At 47.4% G+C, this 16170-nt stretch overlaps 1 pseudogene; it reads left to right on the top strand.

Moving 5' to 3' along the window:
* Positions 1-16170, top strand: part of LOC139554344 (cytoplasmic dynein 1 intermediate chain 1-like) — a 131480-nt pseudogene that overhangs the window by 98447 nt on the left and 16863 nt on the right.

The raw sequence follows: 16170 nt of genomic DNA, 5'->3' as shown, positions 1-16170 counted from the left end.
AAAGGAAAACAGGTCAGGAACGTGACACCGGAGCTATAACAGTATCAGATTAAACACATAAATAAAGGAAAAATACCTCATTGGCTGCTTATTACAGAATGGAGGAAATCAAAAACGTCACACTTATTATTACTGGCATGAATTCACGCTTCATCCTTAATTATTATAACGTTACCATCCTAACATACACACTTCAACCTTTACGAACTACACCTAAAGACATGAAAACTTAGCTAACACAGCGCGGGATTGCCTTCACTCCAAAGGTATGTTGCTACGATAATGATCCCCGTTACAACAGTTATTAGCCACGTAGTTCCGCTTGTCTTATCATTTCCCACGCACAGCGAAGACGTAAACAATTCAAACAAAGAAACAACGACATGGACTTACAGGTTAATTGTCAGTTACACTGTGTATGACATATTGCATATTGTCATTAAAGAGAATGGTGCTATAACTGACTCATACAAAAGGTGTAACTAATTCCATGACAAAGCCCAATCAAACGGTGTAACTAATTCCATGACAAAACCCTATCAAACGGTGTAACTAATTCCATGACAAAGCCCTAGCAAAAGGTGTAACTAATTCCATGACAAAGCCCAATCAAACGGTGTAACTAATTCCATGACAAAGCCCAATCAAACGGTGTAACTAATTCCATGACAAAGCCCTAGCAAAAGGTGTAACTAATTCCATGACAAAGCCCTAGCAAAAGGTGTAACTAATTCCATGACAAAGCCCTAGCAAAAGGTGTAACTAATTCCATGACAAAGCCCTAGCAAAAGGTGTAACTAATTCCATGACAAAGCCCTAGCAAAAGGTGTAACTAATTCCATGACAAAGCCCTATCAAAAGGTGTAACTAATTCCATGACAAAGCCCTAGCAAAAGGTGTAACTAATTCCATGACAAAGCCCTAGCAAAAGGTGTAACTAATTCCATGACAAAGCCCTAGCAAAAGGTGTAACTAATTCCATGACAAAGCCCTATCAAACACAATATGTGCTACATAACTATATAACTGTATGTCTATGTGATGTATGTTAGACTCATTGTAACTAGGTCAGCACAAACAATCTTAACACTTCTGAAAGTACATGATGATAGCAGCCATGTGCAGACTACCGTACGATAATTGTGTTTTTTGTGAACATGAGGTTGAACCATTTAACCCTGTGTGTGTGTGTGTGTGTGTGTGTGTTGTAGGAGAGCATGGAGCTGGTGTACAACAAGTCTAAAGCTGTGGCTGTGACAGGCATGGCGTTCCCCACTGGAGACGTCAATAATTATGTGGTGGGGAGTGAGGAGGGAACCGTGTACACCGCATCTAGACATGGCAGGTTAGAGGAACACACACACACACACACACACACACACACACACACACACACACACACACACACACACACACACACACACTTTAAGTTTAATGTTTTTATACAGTGTATCTCATAAGCGTAATAATACCAGCTACAAGCTCCTGCCCCCCAAAATGTGTCCTCTCTTCTCTCTGACATGCTCTCTCTCTCTCTCTCTCCCATGCTCCTTTGTAGCAAGGGGATCTGTGAAATGTTCGAGGGACACCACGGGCCTGTGACGGGCCTCAGCTGTCACAACGCCGTTGGCCCTGTAGACTTCTCCCACCTCTTCGTCACCTCGTCGTTCGACTGGACTGTCAAACTGTGGAGCACTGAGGTAAGAAGAGCTCTTTATACTGGACTGTCAAACTGTGGAACACTGAGGTAAGAAGAGCTCTTTATACTGGACTGTCAAACTGTGAAACACTGAGGTAAGAAGAGCTCTTTATACTGGACTGTCAAACTGTGGAACACTGAGGTAAGAAGAGCTCTTTATACTGGACTGTCAAACTGTGGAACACTGAGGTAAGAAGAGCTCTTTATACTGGACTGTCAAACTGTGGAACACTGAGGTAAGAAGAGCTCTTTATACTGGACTGTCAAACTGTGGAACACTGAGGTAAGAAGAGCTCTTTATACTGGACTGTCAAACTGTGGAACACTGAGGTAAGAAGAGCTCTTTATACTGGACTGTCAAACTGTGGAACACTGAGGTAAGAAGAGCTCTTTATACTGGACTGTCAAACTGTGGAACACTGAGGTAAGAAGAGCTCTTTATACTGGACTGTCAAACTGTGGAACACTGAGGTAAGAAGAGCTCTTTATACTGGACTGTCAAACTGTGGAACACTGAGGTAAGAAGAGCTCTTTATACTGGACTGTCAAACTGTGGAACACTGAGGTAAGAAGAGCTCTTTATACTGGACTGTCAAACTGTGGAACACTGAGGTAAGAAGAGCTCTTTATACTGGACTGTCAAACTGTGGAACACTGAGGTAAGAAGAGCTCTTTATACTGGACTGTCAAACTGTGGAACACTGAGGTAAGAAGAGCTCTTTATACTGGACTGTCAAACTGTGGAACACTGAGGTAAGAAGAGCTCTTTATACTGGACTGTCAAACTGTGGAACACTGAGGTAAGAAGAGCTCTTTATACTGGACTGTCAAACTGTGAAACACTGAGGTAAGAAGAGCTCTTTATACTGGACTGTCAAACTGTGGAACACTGAGGTAAGAAGAGCTCTTTATACTGGACTGTCAAACTGTGGAACACTGAGGTAAGAAGAGCTCTTTATACTGGACTGTCAAACTGTGGAACACTGAGGTAAGAAGAGCTCTTTATACTGGACTGTCAAACTGTGGAACACTGAGGTAAGAAGAGCTCTTTATACTGGACTGTCAAACTGTGGAACACTGAGGTAAGAAGAGCTCTTTATACTGGACTGTCAAACTGTGGAGCACTGAGGTAAGAAGAGCTCTTTATACTGGACTGTCAAACTGTGGAACACTGAGGTAAGAAGAGCTCTTTATACTGGACTGTCAAACTGTGGAGCACTGAGGTAAGAAGAGCTCTTTATACTGGACTGTCAAACTGTGGAACACTGAGGTAAGAAGAGCTCTTTATACTGGACTGTCAAACTGTGGAACACTGAGGTAAGAAGAGCTCTTTATACTGGACTGTCAAACTGTGGAACACTGAGGTAAGAAGAGCTCTTTATACTGGACTGTCAAACTGTGGAGCACTGAGGTAAGAAGAGCTCTTCATTTCAACTTGTGTCCTCCAGGTCTCCTTTCACTGTCTGGTTCAAGCTTCAACATGAATGGACTGGACTGAGAGGAGCTAAGCTGGATACATTTTTGAAGGGAGGAGGGAAGGAGAGGGAGGAGGGAAGGAGAGGGAGGAGGGAAGGAGGTTATGTGTCCGTGGCAGTGAACCGACTGGACTGGAGTGGACTGTGGAGGGAGGAAGCAAAGTATGGATGAAGAAAGGGAATGAGGGATGGAGAGAAGGGGAGGAGTGCGGCTGTTGACTCGGGTTAAAACCACAGAGAGGCAGCGGGGGCCAGGGAGGCTGCAGACTGCTGCGGAACTCCTCTATCTCCCATTCTGGCCTTTCTGTCTGGAGACAGAGGAGCGCACCACAATCACCACAGAGACGGACAGAGGGAGGAAGGAAGGGAGAAGGGAGGGAGAAATCCATCGTGCTGGAAGGCCACAGTGTTGGTTTACGAAGAAGAGACGAGGAGGGAAGAGACGAGGAGGGTAGAGGAGACGAGGGGAGGGTAGAGGAAAGAAGAGATGACCCCATCAAAAGACTCACTCCACTGAAAGACCAAGATAGCATGAAAACCAAAATAAATACAAACCTAAAATAGAAAACAGACAATAAAAACATGTTCATCTTCAGCCTGGATCAATTTGATATACAGTAAACCACAGAGAGGCCAGGGAGGCTGCAGATATACAGTAAACCACAGAGAGGCAGCGGGGGCCAGGGAGGCTGCAGATATACAGTAAACCACAGAGAGGCCAAGGAGGCCAAGGAGGCTGCAGATATACAGTAAACCACAGAGAGGCCAAGGAGGCCAAGGAGGCTGCAGATATACAGTAAACCACAGAGAGGCCAAGGAGGCCAAGGAGGCTGCAGATATACAGTAAACCACAGAGAGGCCAAGGAGGCCAAGGAGGCTGCAGATATACAGTAAACCACAGAGAGGCCAGGGAGGCTGCAGATATACAGTAAACCACAGAGAGACAGCGGGGGCCAGGGAGGCTGCAGATATACAGTAAACCACAGAGAGACAGCGGGGGCCAGGGAGGCTGCAGATATACAGTAAACCACAGAGCGACAGCGGGGGCCAGGGAGGCTGCAGATATACAGTAAACCACAGAGAGACAGCGGGGGCCAGGGAGGCTGCAGATATACAGTAAACCACAGAGAGACAGCGGGGGCCAGGGAGGCTGCAGATATACAGTAAACCACAGAGAGACAGCGGGGGCCAGGGAGGCTGCAGATATACAGTAAACCACAGAGAGACAGCGGGGGCCAGGGAGGCTGCAGATATACAGTAAACCACAGAGAGACAGCGGGGGCCAGGGAGGCTGCAGATATACAGTAAACCACAGAGAGACAGCGGGGGCCAGGGAGGCTGCAGATATACAGTAAACCACAGAGAGACAGCGGGGGCCAGGGAGGCTGCAGATATACAGTAAACCACAGAGAGACAGCGGGGGCCAGGGAGGCTGCAGATATACAGTAAACCACAGAGGCAGCGGGGGCCAGGGAGGCTGCAGATATACAGTAAACCACAGAGAGACAGCGGGGGCCAGGGAGGCTGCAGATATACAGTAAACCACAGAGAGACAGCGGGGGCCAGGGAGGCTGCAGATATACAGTAAACCACAGAGAGACAGCGGGGGCCAGGGAGGCTGCAGATATACAGTAAACCACAGAGAGACAGCGGGGGCCAGGGAGGCTGCAGATATACAGTAAACCACAGAGAGACAGCGGGGGCCAGGGAGGCTGCAGATATACAGTAAACCACAGAGAGACAGCGGGGGCCAGGGAGGCTGCAGATATACAGTAAACCACAGAGAGACAGCGGGGGCCAGGGAGGCTGCAGATATACAGTAAACCACAGAGAGGCCAAGGAGGCTGCAGATATACAGTAAACCACAGAGAGGCAGCGGGGGCCAGGGAGGCTGCAGATATACAGTAAACCACAGAGGCAGCGGGGGCCAGGGAGGCTGCAGATATACAGTAAACCACAGAGAGGCAGCGGGGGCCAGGGAGGCTGCAGATATACAGTAAACCACAGAGAGGCAGCGGGGGCCAGGGAGGCTGCAGATATACAGTAAACCACAGAGAGGCAGCGGGGGCTAGGGAGGCTGCAGATATACAGTAAACCACAGAGAGGCAGCGGGGGCCAGGGAGGCTGCAGATATACAGTAAACCACAGAGAGGCAGCGGGGGCCAGGGAGGCTGCAGATATACAGTAAACCACAGAGAGGCAGCGGGGGCTAGGGAGGCTGCAGATATACAGTAAACCACAGAGAGGCCAAGGAGGCCAAGGAGGCTGCAGATATACAGTAAACCACAGAGAGGCCAAGGAGGCTGCAGATATACAGTAAACCACAGAGAGGCCAAGGAGGCCAAGGAGGCTGCAGATATACAGTAAACCACAGAGAGGCAGCGGGGGCCAGGGAGGCTGCAGATATACAGTAAACCACAGAGAGGCAGCGGGGGCCAGGGAGGCTGCAGATATACAGTAAACCACAGAGAGGCAGCGGGGGCCAGGGAGGCTGCAGATATACAGTAAACCACAGAGAGGCAGCGGGGGCTAGGGAGGCTGCAGATATACAGTAAACCACAGAGAGACAGCGGGGGCCAGGGAGGCTGCAGATATACAGTAAACCACAGAGAGGCAGCGGGGGCCAGGGAGGCTGCAGATATACAGCAAACCACAGAGAGGCAACGGGGGCTAGGGAGGCTGCAGATATACAGTAAACCACAGAGAGGCCAAGGAGGCTGCAGATATACAGTAAACCACAGAGAGGCAGCGGGGGCTAGGGAGGCTGCAGATATACAGTAAACCACAGAGAGGCCAAGGAGGCTGCAGATATACAGCAAACCACAGAGAGGCAGCGGGGGCCAGGGAGGCTGCAGATATACAGTAAACCACAGAGAGGCAACGGGGGCCAGGGAGGCTGCAGATATACAGCAAACCACAGAGAGATAGTGGAGGCCAGGGAGTCTGCAGATATACAGTAAACTCTAACATTGTTTTTTTACTTTTTTACCTGTGACATATTAATGTGTGTATGTATCATGGTACACTCAACAGATACACTCAAAGCTCAGATACTGCAAGTGTATGTATTATTCAGTGATATGTTCAACGTGTAGATGCACCAAGTCTATAACTCATATGTGAAGTATATCATGACAGATATTAAAACTTTTTGCAGGAGTGTGTTATTCTTTGGGTTTGAGGAATCTCCTCCCCTTTGAGGGGTACCACAGGAATGTATGTTTGTCTTCTGTCCCAGTGAGTGTGCTTAAGTGTGTGTATGTGTGCTTAAGTGTGTGTGTGGATGTGGGCACACCTTAGCTGGCTAGCCTTTGCTTACCTAAGGCTACCCTAGAGGTTTACTTTCATCTTGCCAATCAACGCCATCAAAAGACACCGCTCTCTCCACAGAGACAAAAAGGCCAGAATGCAGAAGTCGGAATGTTGCAAATATTGTGGTTGTAAAAACATGTAGGTTCAGGTTGTGAGCTGCTAGACTGAGATGTTGACAGGGAGACGTCTAGAGACTGAGAATGCATCTAGTTGGGACCATAGAAAAAAGTTTCTGTGTATGAAATGGCACCCTATTCCCTATATCAAATCAAACCAAATCAAATGTTATTTGTCACATGCACCGAATACAACAGGTGTAGACCTTAACGTGAAATGCTTACTTACAAGCCCTTAACCAACAGTGTAGTTAAGAAAGTATTTACTAAATAATCAAAAGTATATATATATTTTTTAAGTAAGACAATACAGAGGCTATATACAGGGGGTACCGGTACCGAGTCAATGTGTGGGGTTACAGGTTAGTCGAGGTAATTTGTACATGTACAGTTGAAGTCGGAAGTTTACAAACACCTTAACCAAATACATTTGGTTAATACATCGATCACCACATTCTTTTGGAGAGATTGGAAACCCAAATTGGTCTACATGGACAAGTTCTGGCCTGGTTTAGATCTTATCTGTCAGAAAGATATCAGTTAGTCTCTGTGAATGGTTTGTCCTCTGACAAATCAACTGTAAATGTCGGTGTTCCTCAAGGTTCCGTTTTAGGACCACTATTGTTTTCACTATATATTTTACCTCTTGGGGATGTCATTTGAAAACATAATGTTAACTTTCACTGCTATGCGGATGACACACAGCTGTACATTTCAATGAAACATGGTGAAGCCCCAAAATTGCTCTCGCTAGAAGCCTGTGTTTCAGACATAAGGAAGTGGATGGCTGCAAACTTTCTACTTTTAAACTCGGACAAAACAGAGATGCTTGTTCTAGGTCCCAAGAAACAAAGAGATCTTCTGTTGAATCTGACAATTAATCTTGATGGTTGTAAAGTCATCTCAAATAAAACTGTGAAGGACCTCGGCGTTACTCTGGACCCTGATCTCTCTTTTGACGAACATATCAAGACTGTTTCAAGGACAGCTTTTTTCCCTCTACGTAACATTGCAAAAATCTGAAACTTTCTGTCCAAAAATGATGCAGAAATACTGCATTAATCCATGCTTTTGTTACTTCTAGGTTAGACTACTGCAATGCTCTACTTTCCGTCTACCCGGATAAAGCACTAAATAAACTTCAGTTAGTGCTAAATACGGCTGCTAGAATCCTGACTAGGCTTGCTCCTACCTATCTTTCCGATTTGGTCCTGCAGTACATACCTACATGTACGCTACGGTCACAAGACGCAGGCCTCCTAATTGTCCCTAGAATTTCTAAGCAGCTGGAGGCAGGGCTTTCTCCTATAGAGCTCAATTTTTATGAAATGGTCTGCCTACCCATGTAGGAGATGCAGACTCGGTCTCAACCTTTAAGTCTTTACTGAAGACTCATCTCTTCAGTGGGTCATATGATTGAGTGTAGTCTGGCCCAGGAGTGTGAAGGTGAACGGAAAGGCTCTGGAGCAACGAACCGCCCTTGCTGTCTCTGCCTGGCCGGTTCCCCTCTCTCCACTGGGATTCTCTGCCTTTAACCCTATTACAGGGGCTGAATCAGTGGCTTACTGGTGCTCTTTCATGCTGTCCCTAGGAGGGGTGCGTCACTTGAGTGGGTTGAGTCACTGACGTGATCTTCCTGTCTGGGTTGGCGCCCCCCCTTGGGTTGTGCCGTGGCGGAGATCTTTGTGGGCTATACTCGGCCTTGTGTCAGGATGGTAAGTTGGTGGTTGAAGATATCCCTCTAGTGGTGTGGGGCCTGTGCTTTGGCAAAGTGGGTGGGGTTATATCCTTCCTGTTTGGCCCTGTCCGGGGGTATCATCGGATGGGGCCACAGTGTCTCCTGACCCCTCCTGTCTCAGCCTCCAGTATTTATGCTGCAGTAGTTTATGTTTCGGGGGGCTAGGGTCAGTTTGTTATATCTGGAGTACTTCTCCTGTCTTATCCGGTGTCCTGTGTGAATTTAAGTATGCTCTCTCTAATTCTCTCTTTCTCTCTTTCTTTCTCTCTCTCGGAGGACCTGAGCCCTAGGACCATGCCTCAGGACTACCTGGCATGATTACTCCTTGCTGTCCCCAGTCCACCTGGCCGTGCTGCTGCTCCAGTTTCAACTGTTCTGCCTGCGGCTATGGAACCCTGACCTGTTCACCGGACATGCTACCTGTCCCAGACCTGCTGTTTTCAACTCTCTAGAGACTGCAGGAGCGGTAGAGATACTCTTAATGATCGGCTATGAAAAGCCAACTGACATTTACTCCTGAGGTGCTGACTTGCTGCACCCTCGACAACTACTGTGATTATTATTATTTGACCATGCTGGTCATTTATGAACATTTGAACATCTTGGCCATGTTCTGTTATAATCTCCACCCGGCACAGCCAGAAGAGGACTGGCCACCCCTCATAGCCTGGTTCCTCTCTATGTTTCTTCCTAGGTTTTGGCCTTTCTAGGGAGTTTTTCCTAGCCACCGTGCTTCTACACCTGCATTGCTTGCTGTTTGGGGTTTTAGGCTGGGTTTCTGTACCTTACTTTGAGATATCAGCTGATGTAAGAAGGGCTATATAAATAAATTTGATTTGATTTGATTTAAACTCAGTTTTTCACAATTCCTGACATTTAATCCAAGTAAAAAATCCCTGTTTTTGGTCAGTTAGGATCACCACTTTATTTTAAGAATGTGAAATGTCAGAATAATAGTAGAGAGAATTATTTATTTCAGCTTTTATTTCTTACATCACATTCCCAGTGGGTCAGAAGTTTACATACACTCAATTAGTATTTGGTAGCATTGCCTTTAAATTGTTTAACTTGGGTCAAACGTTTCAGGTAGCCTTCCACAAGCTTCCCACAATAAATTGGGTGAATTTTGGCCCATTCCTCCTGACAGAGCTGGTGTAACTGAGTCAGGTTTGTAGGCTTCCTTGCTCGCACACGCTTTTTCAGTTCTGCCCACAAATTTTCTATAGGATTGAGGTCAGGGCTTTGTGATGGCCACTCCAATACCTTGACTTTGTTGTCCTTAAGCCATTTTGCCACAACTTTGGAAGTATGTTTGTGGTCATTGTCCATTTGGAAGACCCATTTGCGACCAAGCTTTATCTTCCTGACTGATGTCTTGAGATGTTGCTTCAATATATCCACATCATTTTCCATCCTCATAATGCCATCTATTTTGTGAAGTACCTTCTGCAGCAAAGCACCCCCACAACATGATGCTGCCACGCCCGTGCTTCACGGTTGGGATGGTGTTCTTCGGCTTGCAAGTATCCCCCTTTTTCCTCCGAACATAACGATGGTCATTATGGCCAAACAGTTCTATTTTTGTTTCATCAGGCCAGAGGACATTTCTCCAAAAGTACGATCTTTGTCTCCATGTGCAGTTGCAAACCGTAGATACTTTTGTCCATGTTTCCTATGTTGGAACTCCAGTTTAGAATCTACAGACCAGGATTCTCTCTGTTGGAACTCCAGTTTAGAATCTACAGGCCAGGATTCTCTCTGTTGGAACTCCAGTTTAGAATCTACAGGCCAGGATTCTCTCTGTTGGAACTCCAGTTTAGAATCTACAGACCAGGATTCTCTCTGTTGGAACTCCAGTTTAGAATCTACAGACCAGGATTCTCTCTGTTGGAACTCCAGTTTAGAATCTACAGGCCAGGATTCTCTCTGTTGGAACTCCAGTTTAGAATCTACAGGCCAGGATTCTCTCTGTTGGAACTCCAGTTTAGAATCTACAGGCCAGGATTCTTTCTGTTGGAACTCCAGTTTAGAATCTACAGGCCAGGATTCTTTCTGTTGGAACTCCAGTTTAGAATCTACAGGGTGGAAGTTCTCTGCGATCTGGGGTTTTATTTGGAGCAATAGCTAGTCCATAATCAGAACTTGGCAAATTCTGTTTATAATTTAAAGTGTGTGTGTATAAAGAGCAGCCTCAATGCCGGCGCCGCTGGGATCTGGACGTGATGCTGTGGATTAGATACTGAGATCCTAAAAGCTACATTCAGATTATATAGACAGTTATACAGTATGTGACTCAGAACAAGTTTGACAGAGAGCAAGAGAGAGAGAGAAGATAGAGAGAGGGGAGAGACAGTGATGAGTCACTCACTCAGCCCATAGACTGATGTAAAAGGCAAATGAAGAAAACGTTGACCTTCATGTTAATGGCTGGCAAACCGTTTCAATTGAGGCTTGAAATTGGTTCTCTCTTAAGGTTTTCATTGGTGTGTGTGTGTGTGTGTCTCTGGTCAGGTGTGTGTGTGTGTCTCTGGTCAGGTGTGTGTGTGTGTGTGTGTGTGTGTGTGTCTCTGGTCAGGTGTGAGTGTGTGTGTCTCTGGTCAGGTGTGTGTCTCTGGTCAGGTGTGTGTGTCTCTGGTCAGGTGTGTGTGTCTCTGGTCAGGTGTGTGTGTGTGTCTCTGGTCAGGTGTATGTGTGTGTGTGTGTCTCTGGTCAGGTGTGTGTCTCTGGTCAGGTGTGTGTGTCTCTGGTCAGGTGTATGTGTGTGTGTGTGTCTCTGGTCAGTTGTATGTGTGTGTGTGTGTCTCTGGTCAGTTGTATGTGTGTGTGTGTGTCTCTGGTCAGGTGTGTGTGTGTGTGTCTCTGGTCAGGTGTGTGTGTGTGTGTGTGTGTCTCTGGTCAGGTGTGTGTGTCTCTGGTCAGGTGTGTGTGTCTCTGGTCAGGTGTGTGTGTGTGTGTGTCTCTGGTCAGGTGTGTGTGTGTGTGTCTCTGGTCAGGTGTGTGTGTGTGTGTGTGTGTGTGTGTGTGTGTGTGTGTGTGTGTGTGTGTGTGTGTGTGTGTGTGTGTGTGTGTGTGTGTGTGTGTGTGGTCATGTGTGTGTGTGTGTATGTGTGTGTGGTCAGGTGTGTGTGTGTGTCTCTGGTCAGGTGTGTGTGTGTGTGTCTCTGGTCAGGTGTATGTGTGTGTGTCTCTGGTCAGGTGTGTGTGTGTGTGTCTCTGGTCAGGTGTGTGTGTGTGTGTGTGTCTCTGGTCAGGTGTGTGTGTCTCTGGTCAGGTGTGTGTGTCTCTGGTCAGGTGTGTGTGTCTCTGGTCAGGTGTGTGTGTGTGTGTCTCTGGTCAGGTGTGTGTGTGTGTGTGTCTCTGGTCAGGTGTGTGTGTGTGTGTGTGTGTGTGTGTGTGTGTGTGTGTGTGTGTGTGTGTGTGTGTGTGTGTGTGTCTGGTCAGGTGTGTGTGTGTGTGTCTGGTCAGGTCTGTGTGTCTGGTCAGGTGTGTGTGTGTGTGTGTGTCTCTGGTCAGGTGTGTGTGTGTGTGTCTTGTCAGGTGTGTGTGTGTGTCTGGTCAGGTGTGTGTGTGTGTGTCTCTGGTCAGGTGTGTGTGTGTGTGTGTGTGTGTCTCTGGTCAGGTGTGTGTGTGTGTGTCTCTGGTCAGGTGTATGTGTGTGTGTGTCTCTGGTCAGGTGTGTGTGTGTCTCTGGTCAGTGTGTGTGTGTGTGTGTGTGTCTCTGGTCAGGTGTGTGTGTGTGTGTGTCTCTGGTCAGGTGTGTGTGTCTCTCTGGTCAGGTGTGTGTGTGTGTGTGTGTCTCTGATCAGGTGTGTGTGTGTCTCTGGTCCGGTGTGTGTGTGTGTGTGTGTGTGTGTCTCTGGTTAGGAGTGTGTGTGTATGTGTCTCTGGTTAGGTGTGTGTGTGTGTGTGTGTCTCTGGTCGGGTGTGTGTTTCTGGTCAGGTGTGTGTGTGTGTGTGTGTGTGTGTGTGTGTGTGTGTGTGTGTGTGTGTGTGTGTGTGTGTGTGTGTGTGTGTGTGTGTGTGTGTGTGTGTGTGTGTGTGTGTGTGTGTGTGTGTGTGTGTGTGTGTGTGTGTGTGTGTGTCTGGTCAGGTGTGTGTGTGTGTGTATGTGTCTCTGGTCAGGTGTGTGTATGTGTCTCTGGTCAGGTGTGTGTATGTGTCTCTGGTCAGGTGTGTGTATGTGTCTCTGGTCAGGTGTGTGTATGTGTGTGTGTGTGTCTCTGGTCAGGTGTGTGTGCATTCCTGTCCCTCCCTGTGGTTCTCACAGACTCCCATAATTGCTGTCGCCTGGCTGAGCTGGGAGAGAGGAGAGAGGAAGAGAGAGGGGAGGAGGTGAGGGAGAGGAGGGAAGGGCAGGCAAGAGAGGAGGGCGGAGTGGTGAAGGGAGAGGGAGGGAGGGAGAGGAGAGGGGAAAGACAGAGTACATTCCTCCCAGGCTGTCTGTCTTTATGTCCTAACCTAGTCTACCTGACTCCCACTCCCCTTACCTGTCCAGAATGCATTTAGCAAACCTCTGGAATTCTCTCTGACAGACGTGGGAGGATGGGGGATTTTCTCTCTCCCTTTCTGTCTCTCTTGCTCTCTCTCTCTCTCTTCCCACTCTTTTGCTCCCTCTGTTTGTTCTTTGATTCTTCCCCTCAGACAGATGTTCCACTAAGGTTACAGTACACCTTTGGAGAGGGAGACTTTCATGTCTTCTGTTTTTTATGACACTGTGAATGTGCAAAGCTTTTTAATTAGGCCTTTCCCAGACAAACCCCAAGGCTGCAGTAGCGCCACTCAGTCTGCTCTCTCTCTCTCACACACTGCATCCTCCCTCTCTTTCTCTCTCACACACTCCATCTCTCTCTCTCTCTCTCACACTGCATCCTCCCTCCCTCCCTCTCTCGCTCTCTCTCTCCCCCTCTCTCTCTCTCTCTCACACTGCATCCTCCCTCTCTTTCTCTCTCTCTCTCTCTCTCACACACTCCATCTCTCTCTCTCTCTCCCTCTCTCTCTCTCTCACACTGCATCATCCCTCTCTCTCTCTCTCTCTCTCTCCCCCCTCTCTCTCAATTCAATTCAATTCAAGGGGCTTTATTGGCATGGGAAACATGTCTCTCTCTCTCTCTCTCTCTCTCTCTCTCTCACACACTGCATCCTCCCTCTCTTTCTCTCTCTCTCTCTCTCTCTCTCACACTACATCCTCCCTCTCTTTCTCTCTCTCTCTCTCACACACTCCATCTCTCTCTCTCCCTCTCTCTCTCTCTCACACTGCATCCTCCCTCTCTCGCTCTCTCTCTCTCCCCCTCTCTCTCTCTCTCTCTCTCTCTCACACTGCACCCTCCCTCTCTTTCTCTCTCTCTCTCTCTCTCACATACTCCATCTCTCTCTCTCCCTCTCTCTCTCTCTCACACTGCATCATCCCTCTCTCTCTCTCTCTCTCTCTCCCCCTCTCTCTCTCTCTCTCTCTCCCACTCGCATCCTCCCTCTTTTTCTCTTTCTCCCCCTCTCTCTCTCTCTCTCACACTGCATCCTCCCCCCCTCTCTCTCTCTCTCTCTCTCTCTCTCTCTCACACACTCCATCTCTCTCTCTCTCACACACTCCATCTCTCTCTCTCTCTCTTCTCTCTCTCTCTCAATTCATTATACTTTATTGACATGGCAAGTTATATTACTTACATTGTCAAAGTACACATATAACAACAATGGTGGGACCAACAGCAATAAGGCATCAATAATATAGTAGGAGTAGTAGTGGAAAGGGTATTACCATTTACAGCAACTACAACAACAATATTAATGAGAATAATAATACATTAAAGCAGTAGTAGTAGACCAGTCTCAACCTGACTGAGAAGACACATGGTATGAAAACCAAAACTAAATGGGGAAATATTATTGACATTACATTGCACTGGTCGTCCCTCAGGTTGTGGCAGGAGGACACATATTTGGCTGCCAAAACTGCACATTTAGTCTTTTATAGTTTAAAATTATTTGTACTGAATGATCATTTTGGGAAAGAAAGATTCTATTAGGTCTGAGTATTTGTCACAGTGTAATAGGAAATGCAGCTCTGTCTCTACCTCTCCCCTGGAGCAGAGTGACCACAGCCTGTCCTCTCTGGGCAGCCAGGTTTGTCTGTGATGACCAGTCTCTATAGCCAGACTGCTCACTGAGTCTGTACCTAGTCAGTGTTTTCCTCAGTTTTCTATCAGTCACAGTGGTCAGATAGTCTGCTACCATGTACTGTCTGTTTAGAGACAAATAGCATTAAAGTTGACTTAGATTTTTTGTGGTGTCTTTCCAATAGGTGAATGCTGTCCTGAGGCTCTATGTAGTTGGTTTGGGCTAGTGATCTGAGCATCAGAACCGGCTGAGGGGACTCTTCTCTTGTTTCATCTCTTGACATTGTAGGGCTGTGTGATGATATGTTTCAGGGATGCTTATATGTTCTATTCTAATAAGGAGGGCTATTGGCCCAATTCTGCTCTACATTAGTTATTTTGAGGTTTTCTTTGCACTTCAAAACTCTGCATGCAGTATTTTGATTGGATGTTTGTCCCATTTGGTAAATTCATTATTAGAGAGGGGACCCCATACTTCGCTGCCATTTTGAGCCAGATTCTAATTGGAATTTCCATTTTAATGTTGCTTATAATGACACAGAATGCTCTTGCTTTGTCTCTCAGCTCGTTCACAGCCATGTGAAAGCTACCTGTGTTGCTGATATTTAGTCCTAGATTGATCTCTCTCTCACTGCAACCCCCCCCCTCTCTATCTCCGTCTCTCTCTCTGCCCCTCTCTTTCTATCCCCATCTCTCTCTCTCTGCCTTTCTCTCTCTCTGCCTTTCTCTCTCTCTGCCTCTCTCACTGCATCTCTCTCTCACACACTGCATCTCTCTCTGCCCCTCTCGCTCTCACTGCATCCCCCCCTCTCGCTCTCTCTCACTGCGTCTCTCTCTCTTTCTCTGCGCCTCTTGCTCTCACTGCATCCCCCCTCTCTCTCTCTCTCTCTCTCTCTCTCTGCAGCTTTTTAAAATTTGTTTCGTTCACACCTTAAGTATTTCACTGCAACTACATCTGGGACTCTGTGCAAGTGACTAAATCATATTTCTCTCTACCTCCCTGTCTGACTCATGCTCCCATCTCTCTCTGTGTGTTTCAGCACAATAAACCCCCTCTACTCCTTTGAGGACAACGCTGACTACATCTATGATGTCATGTGGTCCCCTGTGCACCCGGCTCTGTTTGCCGCTGTGGACGGGATTGGCCGGCTAGATCTGTGGAACCTCAATAATGACACAGAGGTGACTGTGTTTCTGAATGTGTGTGTGTGTGATATGGAGAGAGAAAGACATGTCTCATTCTTTGTCACAGTATTGCATGTGTGTGTGTGTGCCCTCATCCGTGTGTTTGTGCTTGTTTGTGTGTTTGTATCCGTCTTTGCGTGTGTGTCAAAGCGTGTCCCCAGGGCGTCTCATGTTGGACTGGAGCCAAACCACACAGCCCAACACCAGCATTCCCAGCAGCCACCTCTTTGTGTGGGCGTTCCCTTCCCCACAAGCTCTCCCTAAATCAGCCCGGTGACATCTCCTCACCCACTCCCACCAAACGCACCATCAACGCTTCCACAACCATCATCATAACGCTCCCTTCTCCTACCCACTGAAACCTTGTGACAGCAATGCTCAAAGGCTCCCACAACCATCCCATCCACCAAACACCCCCCCAACATTCCCTAACACTCCCCTCTCCTCCCCACTCAAAAGCTGTGACACCAGTACTCAAATGCTCTCACAACCATCATCTAACGCTCCTCCAACCACCCCATAAGGCTCTCCTCCA

The sequence above is a fragment of the Salvelinus alpinus genome, chromosome 26 (genome assembly GCF_045679555.1).
Source record: "Salvelinus alpinus chromosome 26, SLU_Salpinus.1, whole genome shotgun sequence".
NCBI lineage: Eukaryota > Metazoa > Chordata > Actinopteri > Salmoniformes > Salmonidae > Salvelinus > Salvelinus alpinus.
This window is presented reverse-complemented; position numbering and strand designations above follow the sequence as displayed.